The sequence below is a fragment of the Electrophorus electricus genome, chromosome 13 (genome assembly GCF_041902795.1).
Source record: "Electrophorus electricus isolate QZ-2024a chromosome 13, ASM4190279v1, whole genome shotgun sequence".
NCBI lineage: Eukaryota > Metazoa > Chordata > Actinopteri > Gymnotiformes > Gymnotidae > Electrophorus > Electrophorus electricus.
Window position 1 is genome coordinate 21,741,888 of NC_137509.1, and position 15,769 is coordinate 21,757,656.

Here is a 15,769-nt window from a genome sequence, read left to right on the forward strand (position 1 = left end):
TTCTCTTGCATCACTTTAATTTACTTTCAAGATGACATGCTAGGATGTGAAGTGCAGTGATTAATTAAAAAAACTATCTGTTAGCACCTGGGAATAGCAGATGCTGTAAGTTTTTGTTGCATCACTTTACTTTAATCTGCAACTGACAAGCTTGTATGTGAAGTGTACAGATTAAATAGAAATATTTTAGTACCAGGGAATAGCAGGTGCTGTAAGACTGTTTGCATCCCTTTAATTTATTTTCAAGCTATCATGTTCAAATTTGAAGTGCAGTGAATAATTAACTCAAACTATCTGTTAGCACCTGGGAATAGCAGATGATGTAAGTTTTTTTTGCATCACTTTCATTTACTCTACAACTCACATGCCTGAATGTGAAGTGCAGTGATTCATCAAAAAACTGTCTGTTAGTGCCTCCGTATACAAGATGTTGTAAGATTTTATTGCATCATTTAATTTACATTCAAGATAACATTCTAGAACGTCAAGTGCAGGGATTAATAAAAAAAATTGTCAGATTGGTCTTTGATCATATTTGCTATGATTAGGCAATTTGAGTAAGTGTTTAAGGCTTACGGCCACACCAGCTTGAGAACACCCAATCTCATCTGACCTTGGAAGCTAAGCAAGTTTGGGCCTGGATAGTACTGAGGTGGGACCCTACCTAGGAATACCAGGTGCTGTAAGCTTTTCTTGCATCACTTTAATTTACTTTCAAGCTGACATGCTCAAATGTGAAGTGCAGTGATTAATATAAAAAACTATCTGTTAGCACCTGGGAATAGCAGATGCTGTAAGTTTTTTTTGCATCACTTTCATTTACTCTCCAACTCACATGCCTGAATGTGAAGTGCAGTGATTCCTCAAAAATCTATCTGTTAGCACCTTGGACTACGAGATGCTGTAAGCTTCTCTTGCATCACCTTAATTTACTTTCAAGATGACATGCTAGGATGTGAAGTGCAGTGATTAATTAAAAAAACTATCTGTTAGCACCTGGGAATAGCAGATGCTGTAAGTTTTTGTTGCATCACTTTACTTTAATCTGCAACTGACAAGCTTGTATGTGAAGTGTACAGATTAAATAGAAATATTTTAGTACCAGGGAATAGCAGGTGCTGTAAGATTGTTTGCATCCCTTTAATTTATGTTCAAGCTATCATGTTTAAATTTGAAGTGCAGTGAATAATTAGTGCCTCCGTATACCAGCTCCGTATTGTAAGCTTTTATTGCATCATTTAATTACATTCAAGATAACATTCTAGAATGTCAAGTGCAGGGATTAATAAAAAAAATTGTCAGATTGGTCTTTGATCATATTTGCTATGATTAGGCAATTTGAGTAAGTGTTTAAGGCTTACGGCCACACCAGCTTGAGAACGCCCAATCTCATCTGACCTTGGAAGCTAAGCAAGTTTGGGCCTGAATAGGACTGAGGTGGGACCCTACCTAGGAATACCAGGTGCTGTAAGCTTTTCTTGCATCACTTTAATTTACTTTCAAGCTGACATGCTCAAATGTGAAGTGCAGTGATTAATAAAAAAAACTATCTGTTAGCACCTGGGAATAGCAGATGCTGTAAGGTATTTTTGCATCACTTTCATTTACTCTCGAACTCACATGCCTGAATGTGAAGTGCAGTGATTCCTCAAAAATCTATCTGTTAGCACCTTGGACTATGAGATGCTGTAAGCTTCTCTTGCATCACTTTAATTTACTTTCAAGATGACATGCTAGGATGTGAAGTGCAGTGATTAATTAAAAAAACTATCTGTTAGCACCTGGGAATAGCAGATGCTGTAAGTTTTTGTTGCATCACTTTACTTTAATCTGCAACTGACAAGCTTGTATGTGAAGTGTACAGATTAAATAGAAATATTTTAGTACCAGGGAATAGCAGGTGCTGTAAGATTGTATTGCATCCGTTTAATTTATGTACAAGCTATCATGTTCAAATTTGAAGTGCAGTGAATAATTAACTCAAACTATCTGTTAGCACCTGGGAATAGCAGATGCTGTAAGTTTTTTTTGCATCACTTTCATTTACTCTCCAACTCACATGCCTGAATGTGAAGTGCAGTGATTCATCAAAAAACTATATGTTAGCACCTTGGACTACGAGATGCTGTAAGCTTCTCTTGCATCACTTTAATTTACTGTCAAGATGACATGCTAGGATGTGAAATGCAGTGATTAATTAAAAAAACTATCTGTTAGCACCTGGGAATAGCAGATGCTGTAAGTTTTTGTTGCATCACTTTACTTTAATCTGCAACTGACAAGCTTGTATGTGAAGTGTACAGATTAAATAGAAAAATTTTAGTACCAGGGAATAGCAGGTGCTGTAAGATTGTTTGCATCCCTTTAATTTATGTTCAAGCTATCATGTTCAAATTTGAAGTGCAGTGAATAATTAGTGCCTCCGTATACCAGCTCCGTATTGTAAGCTTTTATTGCATCATTTAATTACATTCAAGATAACATTCTAGAATGTCAAGTGCAGGGATTAATAAAAAAAATTGTCAGATTGGTCTTTGATCATATTTGCTATGATTAGGCAATTTGAGTAAGTGTTTAAGGCTTACGGCCACACCAGCTTGAGAATGCCCAATCTCATCTAACCTTGGAAGCTAAGCAAGTTTGGGCCTGGATAGTACTGAGGTGGGACCCTACCTAAGAATACCAGGTGCTGTAAGCTTTTCTTGCATCACTTTAATTTACTTTCAAGCTGACATGCTCAAATGTGAAGTGCAGTGATTAATAAAAAAAACTATCTGTTAGCACCTGGGAATAGCAGATGCTGTAAGTTTTTTTTGCATCACTTTCATTTACTCTCCAACTCACATGCCTGAATGTGAAGTGCAGTGATTCATCAAAAAACTGTCTGTTAGTGCCTCCGTATACCAGATGTTGTAAGCTTTTATTGCATCATTTAATTTACATTCAAGATAACATTCTAGAATGTCAATTGCAGGGATTAATAAAAAAAATTGTCAGATTGGTCTTTGATCATATTTGCTATGATTAGGCAATTTGAGTAAGTGTTTAAGGCTTACGGCCATACCAGCTTGAGAATGCCCAATCTCATCTGACCTTGGAAGCTAAGCAAGTTTGGGCCTGGATAGTACTGAGGTGGGACCCTACCTATGTATACCAGGTGCTGTAAGCTTTTCTTGCATCACTTTAATTTACTTTCAAGCTGACATGCTCAAATGTGAAGTGCAGTGATTAATAAAAAAAACTATCTGTTAGCACCTGGGAATAGCAGATGCTGTAAGTTTTTTTTGCATCACTTTCATTTACTCTCCAACTCACATGCCTGAATGTGAAGTGCAGTGATTCCTCAAAAATCTATCTGTTAGCACCTTGGACTACGAGATGCTGTAAGCTTCTCTTGCATCACTTTAATTTACTTTCAAGATGACATGCTAGGATGTGAAGTGCAGTGATTAATTAAAAAAACTATCTGTTAGCATCTGGGAATAGCAGATGCTGTAAGTTTTTGTTGCATCACTTTACTTTAATCTGCAACTGACAAGCTTGTATGTGAAGTGTACAGATTAAATAGAAATATTTTAGTACCAGGGAATAGCAGGTGCTGTAAGATTGTATTGCATCCCTTTAATTTATGTTCAAGCTATCATGTTCAAATTTGAAGTGCAGTGAATAATTAGTGCCTCCGTATACCAGCTCCGTATTGTAAGCTTTTATTGCATCATTTAATTACATTCAAGATAACATTCTAGAATGTCAAGTGCAGGGATTAATAAAAAAAATTGTCAGATTGGTCTTTGATCATATTTGCTATGATTAGGCAATTTGAGTAAGCGTATAAGGCTTACGGCCACACCAGCTTGAGAATGCCCAATCTCATCTGACCTTGGAAGCTAAGCAAGTTTGGGCCTGGATAGTACTGAGGTGGGACCCTACCTAGGAATACCAGGTGCTGTAAGCTATTCTTGCATCACTTTAATTTACTTTCAAGCTGACATGCTCAAATGTGAAGTGCAGTGATTAATAAAAAAAACTATCTGTTAGCACCTGGGAATAGCCGATGCTGTAAGTTTTTTTTGCATCACTTTCATTTACTCTCCAACTCACATGCCTGAATGTGAAGTGCAGTGATTCCTCAAAAAACTGTCTGTTAGTGCCTCCGTATACCAGATGTTGTAAGCTTTTATTGCATCATTTAATTTACATTCAAGATAACATTCTAGAATGTCAATTGCAGGGATTAATAAAAAAAATTGTCAGATTGGTCTTTGATCATATTTGCTATGATTAGGCAATTTGAGTAAGTGTTTAAGGCTTACGGCCATACCAGCTTGAGAATGCCCAATCTCATCTGACCTTGGAAGCTAAGCAAGTTTGGGCCTGGATAGTACTGAGGTGGAACCCTACCTATGTATACCAGGTGCTGTAAGCTTTTCTTGCATCACTTTAATTTACTTTCAAGCTGACATGCTCAAATGTGAAGTGCAATGATTAATAAAAAAAACTATCTGTTAGCACCTGGGAATAGCCGATGCTGTAAGTTTTTTTTGCATCACTTTCATTTACTTTCCAACTCACATGCCTGAATGTGAAGTGCAGTAAATCATCAAAAAACTGTCTGTTAGCACCTTGGACTACGAGATGCTGTAAGCTTCTCTTGCATCACTTTAATTTACTGTCAAGATGACATGCTAAGATGTGAAATGCAGTGATTAATTAAAAAAACTATCTGTTAGCACCTGGGAATAGCAGATGCTGTAAGTTTTTGTTGCATCACTTTACTTTAATCTGCAACTGACAAGCTTGTATGTGAAGTGTACAGATTAAATAGAAATATTTTAGTACCAGGGAATAGCAGGTGCTGTAAGATTGTATTGCATCCCTTTAATTTATGTTCAAGCTATCATGTTCAAATTTGAAGTGCAGTGAATAATTAGTGCCTCCGTATACCAGCTCCGTATTGTAAGCTTTTATTGCATCATTTAATTACATTCAAGATAACATTCTAGAATGTCAAGTGCAGGGATTAATAAAAAAAATTGTCAGATTGGTCTTTGATCATATTTGCTATGATTAGGCAATTTGAGCAAGCGTATAAGGCTTGCAGCCACACCAGCTTGAGAACGCCCAATCTCATCTGACCTTGGAAGCTAAGCAAGTTTGGACCTGGATAGTACTGAGGTGGGAACATACCTAGGAATACCAGGTGCTGTAAGCGTTTCTTGCATCATTTTAATTTACTTTCAAACTGACATGCTCAAATGTGAACTGCAGTGATTAATAAAAAAAACTATCTGTTAGCACCTGGGAATAGCCGACGCTGTAAGTTTTTTTTGCATCACTTTCATTTACTCTCCAACTCACATGCCTGAATGTGAAGTGCAGTGATTCATCAAAAACGATCTGTTAGCACCTTGGACTACGAGATGCTGTAAGCTTCTCTTGAATCACTTTAATTTACTGTCAAGATGACATGCTAGGATGTGAAATGCAGTGATTAATTAAAAAAACTATCTGTTAGCACCTGGGAATAGCAGATGCTGTAAGTTTTTGTTGCATCACTTTACTTTAATCTGCAACTGACAAGCTTGTATGTGAAGTGTACAGATTAAATAGAAATATTTTAGTACCAGGGAATAGCAGGTGCTGTAAGATTGTATTGCATCCCTTTAATTTATGTTCAAGCTATCATGTTCAAATTTGAAGTGCAGTGAATAATTAACTCAAACTATCTGTTAGCACCTGGGAATAGCAGATGCTGTAAGTTTTTTTTGCATCACTTTCATTTACTCTCCAACTCACATGCCTGAATGTGAAGTGCAGTGATTCATCAAAAAACTGTCTGTTAGTGCCTCTGTATACCAGATGTTGTAAGCTTTTATTGCATCATTTAATTTACATTCAAGATAACATTCTAGAATGTCAAGTGCAGGGATTAATAAAAAAAATTGTCAGATTGGTCTTTGATCATATTTGCTATGATTAGGCAATTTGCGTAAGCGTATAAGGCTTACGGCCACACCATCTTGAGAACGCCCAATCTCATCTGACCTTGGAAACTAACCAAGTTTGGGCCTGGATAGTACTGAGGTGGGACCCTACCTAGGAATACCAGGTGCTGTAAGCTTTTCTTGCATCACTTTAATTTACTTTCAAGCTGACATGCTCAAATGTGAAGTGCAGTGATTAATAAAAAAAACTATCTGTTAGCACCTGGGAATAGCAGATGCTGTAAGTTTTTTTTGCATCACTTTCATTTACTCTCCAACTCACATGCCTGAATGTGAAGTGCAGTGATTCATCAAAAAACTATCTGTTAGCACCTTGGACTACGAGATGCTGTAAGCTTCTCTTGCATCACTTTAATTTACTGTCAAGATGACATGCTAAGATGTGAAATGCAGTGATTAATTAAAAAAACTATCTGTTAGCACCTGGGAATAGCAGATGCTGTAAGTTTTTGTTGCATCACTTTACTTTAATCTGCAACTGACAAGCTTGTATGTGAAGTGTACAGATTAAATAGAAATATTTTAGTACCAGGGAATAGCAGGTGCTGTAAGATTGTATTGCATCCCTTTAATTTATGTTCAAGCTATCATGTTCAAATTTGAAGTGCAGTGAATAATTAACTCAAACTATCTGTTAGCACCTGGGAATAGCAGATGCTGTAAGTTTTTTTTGCATCACTTTCATTTACTCTCCAACTCACATGCCTGAATGTGAAGTGCAGTGATTCATCAAAAAACTGTCTGTTAGTGCCTCCGTATACCAGATGTTGTAAGCTTTTATTGCATCATTTAATTTACATTCAAGATAACATTCTAGAATGTCAAGTGCAGGGATTAATAAAAAAAATTGTCAGATTGGTCTTTGATCATATTTGCTATGATTAGGCAATTTGCGTAAGCGTATAAGGCTTACGGCCACACCATCTTGAGAACGCCCAATCTCATCTGACCTTGGAAACTAACCAAGTTTGGGCCTGGATAGTACTGAGGTGGGACCCTACCTAGGAATACCAGGTGCTGTAAGCTTTTCTTGCATCACTTTAATTTACTTTCAAGCTGACATGCTCAAATGTGAAGTGCAGTCATTAATAAAAAAAACTATCTGTTAGCACCTGGGAATAGCAGATGCTGTAAGTTTTTTTTGCATCACTTTCATTTACTCTCCAACTCACATGCCTGAATGTGAAGTGCAGTGATTCATCAAAAAACTATCTGTTAGCACCTTGGACTACGAGATGCTGTAAGCTTCTCTTGCATCACTTTAATTTACTGTCAAGATGACATGCTAAGATGTGAAATGCAGTGATTAATTAAAAAAACTATCTGTTAGCACCTGGGAATAGCAGATGCTGTAAGTTTTTGTTGCATCACTTTACTTTAATCTGCAACTGACAAGCTTGTATGTGAAGTGTACAGATTAAATAGAAATATTTTAGTACCAGGGAATAGCAGGTGCTGTAAGATTGTTTGCATCCCTTTAATTTATGTTCAAGCTATCATGTTCAAATTTGAAGTGCAGTGAATAATTAGTGCCTCCGTATACCAGCTCCGTATTGTAAGCTTTTATTGCATCATTTAATTACATTCAAGATAACATTCTAGAATGTCAATTGCAGGGATTAATAAAAAAAATTGTCAGATTGGTCTTTGATCATATTTGCTATGATTAGGCAATTTGAGTAAGTGTTTAAGGCTTACGGCCACACCAGCTTGAGAATGCCCAATCTCATCTAACCTTAGAAGCTAAGTAAGTTTGGGCCTGGATAGTACTGAGGTGGGACCCTACCTATGTATACCAGGTGCTGTAAGCTTTTCTTGCATCACTTTAATTTACTTTCAAGCTGACATGCTCAAATGTGAAGTGCAATGATTAATAAAAAAAACTATCTGTTAGCACCTGGGAATAGCAGATGCTGTAAGTTTTTTTTGCATCACTTTCATTTACTCTCCAACTCACATGCCTGAATGTGAAGTGCAGTAAATCATCAAAAAACTGTCTGTTAGCACCTTGGACTACGAGATGCTGTAAGCTTCTCTTGCATCACTTTAATTTACTGTCAAGATGACATGCTAAGATGTGAAATGCAGTGATTAATTAAAAAAACTATCTGTTAGCACCTGGGAATAGCAGATGCTGTAAGTTTTTGTTGCATCACTTTACTTTAATCTGCAACTGACAAGCTTGTATGTGAAGTGTACAGATTAAATAGAAATATTTTAGTACCAGGGAATAGCAGGTGCTGTAAGATTGTATTGCATCCCTTTAATTTATGTTCAAGCTATCATGTTCAAATTTGAAGTGCAGTGAATAATTAGTGCCTCCGTATACCAGCTCCGTATTGTAAGCTTTTATTGCATCATTTAATTACATTCAAGATAACATTCTAGAATGTCAAGTGCAGGGATTAATAAAAAAAATTGTCAGATTGGTCTTTGATCATATTTGCTATGATTAGGCAATTTGAGTAAGCGTATAAGGCTTACGGCCACACCAGCTTGAGAACGCCCAATCTCATCTGACCTTGGAAGCTAAGCAAGTTTGGGCCTGGATAGTACTGAGGTGGGACCCTACCTAGGAATACCAGGTGCTGTAAGCTTTTCTTGCATCACTTTAATTTACTTTCAAGCTGACATGCTCAAATGTGAAGTGCAGTGATTAATAAAAAAAACTATCTGTTAGCACCTGGGAATAGCCGATGCTGTAAGTTTTTTTTGCATCACTTTCATTTACTCTCCAACTCACATGCCTGAATGTGAAGTGCAGTGATTCATCAAAAAACTGTCTGTTAGTGCCTCCGTATACCAGATGTTGTAAGCTTTTATTGCATCATTTAATTTACATTCAAGATAACATTCTAGAATGTCAATTGCAGGGATTAATAAAAAAAATTGTCAGATTGGTCTTTGATCATATGTGCTATGATTAGACAATTTGAGTAAGCGTATAAGGCTTACGGCCACACCATCTTGAGAACGCCCAATCTCATCTGACCTTGGAAACTAACCAAGTTTGGGCCTGGATAGTACTGAGGTGGGACCCTACCTAGGAATACCAGGTGCTGTAAGCTTTTCTTGCATCACTTTAATTTACTTTCAAGCTGACATGCTCAAATGTGAAGTGCAGTGATTAATAAAAAAAACTATCTGTTAGCACCTGGGAATAGCAGATGCTGTAAGTTTTTTTTGCATCACTTTCATTTACTCTCCAACTCACATGCCTGAATGTGAAGTGCAGTGATTCATCAAAAAACTATCTGTTAGCACCTTGGACTACGAGATGCTGTAAGCTTCTCTTGCATCACTTTAATTTACTGTCAAGATGACATGCTAAGATGTGAAATGCAGTGATTAATTAAAAAAACTATCTGTTAGCACCTGGGAATAGCAGATGCTGTAAGTTTTTGTTGCATCACTTTACTTTAATCTGCAACTGACAAGCTTGTATGTGAAGTGTACAGATTAAATAGAAATATTTTAGTACCAGGGAATAGCAGGTGCTGTAAGATTGTATTGCATCCCTTTAATTTATGTTCAAGCTATCATGTTCAAATTTGAAGTGCAGTGAATAATTAACTCAAACTATCTGTTAGCACCTGGGAATAGCAGATGCTGTAAGTTTTTTTTGCATCACTTTCATTTACTCTCCAACTCACATGCCTGAATGTGAAGTGCAGTGATTCATCAAAAAACTGTCTGTTAGTGCCTCCGTATACCAGATGTTGTAAGCTTTTATTGCATCATTTAATTTACATTCAAGATAACATTCTAGAATGTCAAGTGCAGGGATTAATAAAAAAAATTGTCAGATTGGTCTTTGATCATATTTGCTATGATTAGGCAATTTGCGTAAGCGTATAAGGCTTACGGCCACACCATCTTGAGAACGCCCAATCTCATCTGACCTTGGAAACTAACCAAGTTTGGGCCTGGATAGTACTGAGGTGGGACCCTACCTAGGAATACCAGGTGCTGTAAGCTTTTCTTGCATCACTTTAATTTACTTTCAAGCTGACATGCTCAAATGTGAAGTGCAGTCATTAATAAAAAAAACTATCTGTTAGCACCTGGGAATAGCAGATGCTGTAAGTTTTTTTTGCATCACTTTCATTTACTCTCCAACTCACATGCCTGAATGTGAAGTGCAGTGATTCATCAAAAAACTATCTGTTAGCACCTTGGACTACGAGATGCTGTAAGCTTCTCTTGCATCACTTTAATTTACTGTCAAGATGACATGCTAAGATGTGAAATGCAGTGATTAATTAAAAAAACTATCTGTTAGCACCTGGGAATAGCAGATGCTGTAAGTTTTTGTTGCATCACTTTACTTTAATCTGCAACTGACAAGCTTGTATGTGAAGTGTACAGATTAAATAGAAATATTTTAGTACCAGGGAATAGCAGGTGCTGTAAGATTGTTTGCATCCCTTTAATTTATGTTCAAGCTATCATGTTCAAATTTGAAGTGCAGTGAATAATTAGTGCCTCCGTATACCAGCTCCGTATTGTAAGCTTTTATTGCATCATTTAATTACATTCAAGATAACATTCTAGAATGTCAATTGCAGGGATTAATAAAAAAAATTGTCAGATTGGTCTTTGATCATATTTGCTATGATTAGGCAATTTGAGTAAGTGTTTAAGGCTTACGGCCACACCAGCTTGAGAATGCCCAATCTCATCTAACCTTAGAAGCTAAGTAAGTTTGGGCCTGGATAGTACTGAGGTGGGACCCTACCTATGTATACCAGGTGCTGTAAGCTTTTCTTGCATCACTTTAATTTACTTTCAAGCTGACATGCTCAAATGTGAAGTGCAATGATTAATAAAAAAAACTATCTGTTAGCACCTGGGAATAGCAGATGCTGTAAGTTTTTTTTGCATCACTTTCATTTACTCTCCAACTCACATGCCTGAATGTGAAGTGCAGTAAATCATCAAAAAACTGTCTGTTAGCACCTTGGACTACGAGATGCTGTAAGCTTCTCTTGCATCACTTTAATTTACTGTCAAGATGACATGCTAAGATGTGAAATGCAGTGATTAATTAAAAAAACTATCTGTTAGCACCTGGGAATAGCAGATGCTGTAAGTTTTTGTTGCATCACTTTACTTTAATCTGCAACTGACAAGCTTGTATGTGAAGTGTACAGATTAAATAGAAATATTTTAGTACCAGGGAATAGCAGGTGCTGTAAGATTGTATTGCATCCCTTTAATTTATGTTCAAGCTATCATGTTCAAATTTGAAGTGCAGTGAATAATTAGTGCCTCCGTATACCAGCTCCGTATTGTAAGCTTTTATTGCATCATTTAATTACATTCAAGATAACATTCTAGAATGTCAAGTGCAGGGATTAATAAAAAAAATTGTCAGATTGGTCTTTGATCATATTTGCTATGATTAGGCAATTTGAGTAAGCGTATAAGGCTTACGGCCACACCAGCTTGAGAACGCCCAATCTCATCTGACCTTGGAAGCTAAGCAAGTTTGGGCCTGGATAGTACTGAGGTGGGACCCTACCTAGGAATACCAGGTGCTGTAAGCTTTTCTTGCATCACTTTAATTTACTTTCAAGCTGACATGCTCAAATGTGAAGTGCAGTGATTAATAAAAAAAACTATCTGTTAGCACCTGGGAATAGCCGATGCTGTAAGTTTTTTTTGCATCACTTTCATTTACTCTCCAACTCACATGCCTGAATGTGAAGTGCAGTGATTCATCAAAAAACTGTCTGTTAGTGCCTCCGTATACCAGATGTTGTAAGCTTTTATTGCATCATTTAATTTACATTCAAGATAACATTCTAGAATGTCAATTGCAGGGATTAATAAAAAAAATTGTCAGATTGGTCTTTGATCATATGTGCTATGATTAGACAATTTGAGTAAGTGTTTAAGGCTTACGGCCATACCAGCTTGAGAATGCCCAATCTCATCTGACCTTGGAAGCTAAGCACGTTTGGGCCTGGATAGTATTGAGGTGGGACCCTACCTATGTATACCAGGTGCTGTAAGCTTTTCTTGCATCACTTTAATTTACTTTCAAGCTGACATGCTCAAATGTGAAGTGCAATGATTAATAAAAAAAACTATCTGTTAGCACCTGGGAATAGCAGGTGCTGTGAGATTGTTTGCATCCCTTTAATTTATGTTCAAGCTATCATGTTCAAATTTGAAGTGCAGTGAATAATTAGTGCCTCCGTATACCAGCTCCGTATTGTAAGCTTTTATTGCATCATTTAATTACATTCAAGATAACATTCTAGAATGTCAAGTGCAGGGATTAATAAAAAAAATTGTCAGATTGGTCTTTGATCATATTTGCTATGATTAGGCAATTTGAGTAAGCGTATAAGGCTTACAGCCACACCAGCTTGAGAACGCCCAATCTCATCTGACCTTGGAAGCTAAGCAAGTTTGGAACTGGATAGTACTGAGGTGGGACCCTACCTAGGAATACCAGGTGCTGTAAGCTTCTCTTGAATCACTTTAATTTACTGTCAAGATGACATGCTAGGATGTGAAATGCAGTGATTAATTAAAAAAACTATCTGTTAGCACCTGGGAATAGCAGATGCTGTAAGTTTTTGTTGCATCACTTTACTTTAATCTGCAACTGACAAGCTTGTATGTGAAGTGTACAGATTAAATAGAAATATTTTAGTACCAGGGAATAGCAGGTGCTGTAAGATTGTATTGCATCCCTTTAATTTATGTTCAAGCTATCATGTTCAAATTTGAAGTGCAGTGAATAATTAACTCAAACTATCTGTTAGCACCTGGGAATAGCATATGCTGTAAGTTTTTTTTGCATCACTTTCATTTACTCTCCAACTCACATGCCTGAATGTGAAGTGCAGTGATTCATCAAAAAACTGTCTGTTAGTGCCTCCGTATACCAGATGTTGTAAGCTTTTATTGCATCATTTAATTTACATTCAAGATAACATTCTAGAATGTCAATTGCAGGGATTAATAAAAAAAATTGTCAGATTGGTCTTTGATCATATTTGCTATGATTAGGCAATTTGAGTAAGTGTTTAAGGCTTACGGCCATACCAGCTTGAGAATGCCCAATCTCATCTGACCTTGGAAGCTAAGCAAGTTTTGGCCTGGATAGTACTGAGGTGGGACCCTGCCTATGTATACCAGGTGCTGTAAGCTTTTCTTGCATCACTTTAATTTACTTTCAAGCTGACATGCTCAAATGTGAAGTGCAATGATTAATAAAAAAAACTATCTGTTAGCACCTGGGAATAGCAGATGCTGTAATTTTTTTTGCATCACTTTCATTTACTCTCCAACTCACATGCCTGAATGTGAAGTGCAGTAAATCATCAAAAAACTGTCTGTTAGCACCTTGGACTACGAGATGCTGTAAGCTTCTCTTGCATCACTTTAATTTACTGTCAAGATGACATGCTAAGATGTGAAATGCAGTGATTAATTAAAAAAACTATCTGTTAGCACCTGGGAATAGCAGATGCTGTAAATTTTTGTTGCATCACTTTACTTTAATCTGCAAATGACAAGCTTGTATGTGAAGTGTACAGATTAAATAGAAATATTTTAGTACCAGGGAATAGCAGGTGCTGTAAGATTGTATTGCATCCCTTTAATTTATGTTCAAGCTATCATGTTCAAATTTGAAGTGCAGTGAATAATTAACTCAAACTATCTGTTAGCACCTGGGAATAGCAGATGCTGTAAGTTTTTTTTGCATCACTTTCATTTACTCTCCAACTCACATGCCTGAATGTGAAGTGCAGTGATTCATCAAAAAACTATATGTTAGCACCTTGGACTACGAGATGCTGTAAGCTTCTCTTGCATCACTTTAATTTACTGTCAAGATGACATGCTAGGATGTGAAATGCAGTGATTAATTAAAAAAACTATGTGTTAGCACCTGGGAATAGCAGATGCTGTAAGTTTTTGTTGCATCACTTTACTTTAATCTGCAACTGACAAGCTTGTATGTGAAGTGTACAGATTAAATAGAAATATTTTAGTACCAGGGAATAGCAGGTGCTGTAAGATTGTATTGCATCCCTTTAATTTATGTTCAAGCTATCATGTTCAAATTTGAAGTGCAGTGAATAATTAGTGCCTCCGTATACCAGCTCCGTATTGTAAGCTTTTATTGCATCATTTAATTACATTCAAGATAACATTCTAGAATGTCAAGTGCAGGGATTAATAAAAAAAATTGTCAGATTGGTCTTTGATCATATTTGCTATGATTAGGCAATTTGAGTAAGCATATAAGGCTTACGGCCACACCAGCTTGAGAACGCCCAATCTCATCTGACCTTGGAAGCTAAGCAAGTTTGGGCCTGGATAGTACTGAGGTGGGACCCTACCTATGTATACCAGGTGCTGTAAGCTTTTCTTGCATCACTTTAATTTACTTTCAAGCTGACATGCTCAAATGTGAAGTGCAGTGATTAAAAAAAAAAACCTTGGAAGCTAAGCAAGTTTTGGCCTGGATAGTACTGAGGTGGGACCCTACCTATGTATACCAGGTGCTGTAAGCTTTTCTTGCATCACTTTAATTTACTTTCAAGCTGACATGCTCAAATGTGAAGTGCAATGATTAATAAAAAAAACTATCTGTTAGCACCTGGGAATAGCAGATGCTGTAATTTTTTTTGCATCACTTTCATTTACTCTCCAACTCACATGCCTGAATGTGAAGTGCAGTAAATCATCAAAAAACTGTCTGTTAGCACCTTGGACTACGAGATGCTGTAAGCTTCTCTTGCATCACTTTAATTTACTGTCAAGATGACATGCTAAGATGTGAAATGCAGTGATTAATTAAAAAAACTATCTGTTAGCACCTGGGAATAGCAGATGCTGTAAGTTTTTGTTGCATCACTTTACTTTAATCTGCAAATGACAAGCTTGTATGTGAAGTGTACAGATTAAATAGAAATATTTTAGTACCAGGGAATAGCAGGTGCTGTAAGATTGTATTGCATCCCTTTAATTTATGTTCAAGCTATCATGTTCAAATTTGAAGTGCAGTGAATAATTAACTCAAACTATCTGTTAGCACCTGGGAATAGCAGATGCTGTAAGTTTTTTTTGCATCACTTTCATTTACTCTCCAACTCACATGCCTGAATGTGAAGTGCAGTGATTCATCAAAAAACTATATGTTAGCACCTTGGACTACGAGATGCTGTAAGCTTCTCTTGCATCACTTTAATTTACTGTCAAGATGACATGCTAGGATGTGAAATGCAGTGATTAATTAAAAAAACTATGTGTTAGCACCTGGGAATAGCAGATGCTGTAAGTTTTTGTTGCATCACTTTACTTTAATCTGCAACTGACAAGCTTGTATGTGAAGTGTACAGATTAAATAGAAATATTTTAGTACCAGGGAATAGCAGGTGCTGTAAGATTGTATTGCATCCCTTTAATTTATGTTCAAGCTTTCATGTTCAAATTTGAAGTGCAGTGAATAATTAGTGCCTCCGTATACCAGCTCCGTATTGTAAGCTTTTATTGCATCATTTAATTACATTCAAGATAACATTCTAGAATGTCAAGTGCAGGGATTAATAAAAAAAATTGTCAGATTGGTCTTTGATCATATTTGCTATGATTAGGCAATTTGAGTAAGCATATAAGGCTTACGGCCACACCAGCTTGAGAACGCCCAATCTCATCTGACCTTGGAAGCTAAGCAAGTTTGGGCCTGGATAGTACTGAGGTGGGACCCTACCTATGTATACCAGGTGCTGTAAGCT

At 36.7% G+C, this 15,769-nt stretch overlaps 3 non-coding genes and 17 pseudogenes across 3 annotated transcripts; all 20 read left to right on the forward strand.

Annotated features, from left to right (window-relative positions):
• The first annotated feature begins 570 nt into the window (after positions 1 to 570).
• LOC145647428 (5S ribosomal RNA) lies at positions 571 to 689 on the forward strand. Its single transcript, XR_014116331.1, has one exon. It is a non-coding gene; the product is annotated as a 5S ribosomal RNA (ribosomal RNA).
• A 666-nt stretch (positions 690 to 1,355) lies between these two features.
• On the forward strand, positions 1,356 to 1,474 carry LOC145649992 (5S ribosomal RNA; annotated as a pseudogene).
• A 1,105-nt stretch (positions 1,475 to 2,579) lies between these two features.
• LOC145650065 (5S ribosomal RNA) lies at positions 2,580 to 2,698 on the forward strand (annotated as a pseudogene).
• A 352-nt stretch (positions 2,699 to 3,050) lies between these two features.
• On the forward strand, positions 3,051 to 3,169 carry LOC145649446 (5S ribosomal RNA; annotated as a pseudogene).
• Positions 3,170 to 3,836: 667 nt separating this feature from the next.
• On the forward strand, positions 3,837 to 3,955 carry LOC145647382 (5S ribosomal RNA; annotated as a pseudogene).
• Positions 3,956 to 4,307: 352 nt separating this feature from the next.
• LOC145650282 (5S ribosomal RNA) lies at positions 4,308 to 4,426 on the forward strand (annotated as a pseudogene).
• Positions 4,427 to 5,093: 667 nt separating this feature from the next.
• On the forward strand, positions 5,094 to 5,212 carry LOC145650702 (5S ribosomal RNA; annotated as a pseudogene).
• Positions 5,213 to 6,002: 790 nt separating this feature from the next.
• Positions 6,003 to 6,121, forward strand: LOC145650424 (5S ribosomal RNA; annotated as a pseudogene).
• A 791-nt stretch (positions 6,122 to 6,912) lies between these two features.
• LOC145650425 (5S ribosomal RNA) lies at positions 6,913 to 7,031 on the forward strand (annotated as a pseudogene).
• A 666-nt stretch (positions 7,032 to 7,697) lies between these two features.
• On the forward strand, positions 7,698 to 7,816 carry LOC145645869 (5S ribosomal RNA; annotated as a pseudogene).
• Positions 7,817 to 8,483: 667 nt separating this feature from the next.
• LOC145649738 (5S ribosomal RNA) lies at positions 8,484 to 8,602 on the forward strand. The gene has a single exon (XR_014116619.1). It is a non-coding gene; the product is annotated as a 5S ribosomal RNA (ribosomal RNA).
• Positions 8,603 to 8,954: 352 nt separating this feature from the next.
• Positions 8,955 to 9,073, forward strand: LOC145650426 (5S ribosomal RNA; annotated as a pseudogene).
• Positions 9,074 to 9,864: 791 nt separating this feature from the next.
• Positions 9,865 to 9,983, forward strand: LOC145650427 (5S ribosomal RNA; annotated as a pseudogene).
• A 666-nt stretch (positions 9,984 to 10,649) lies between these two features.
• On the forward strand, positions 10,650 to 10,768 carry LOC145645870 (5S ribosomal RNA; annotated as a pseudogene).
• Positions 10,769 to 11,435: 667 nt separating this feature from the next.
• Positions 11,436 to 11,554, forward strand: LOC145649749 (5S ribosomal RNA). The gene has a single exon (XR_014116620.1). It is a non-coding gene; the product is annotated as a 5S ribosomal RNA (ribosomal RNA).
• A 352-nt stretch (positions 11,555 to 11,906) lies between these two features.
• LOC145643976 (5S ribosomal RNA) lies at positions 11,907 to 12,025 on the forward strand (annotated as a pseudogene).
• A 339-nt stretch (positions 12,026 to 12,364) lies between these two features.
• Positions 12,365 to 12,483, forward strand: LOC145650241 (5S ribosomal RNA; annotated as a pseudogene).
• A 570-nt stretch (positions 12,484 to 13,053) lies between these two features.
• Positions 13,054 to 13,172, forward strand: LOC145643661 (5S ribosomal RNA; annotated as a pseudogene).
• Positions 13,173 to 14,277: 1,105 nt separating this feature from the next.
• On the forward strand, positions 14,278 to 14,396 carry LOC145649645 (5S ribosomal RNA; annotated as a pseudogene).
• Positions 14,397 to 15,650: 1,254 nt separating this feature from the next.
• On the forward strand, positions 15,651 to 15,769 carry LOC145649646 (5S ribosomal RNA; annotated as a pseudogene).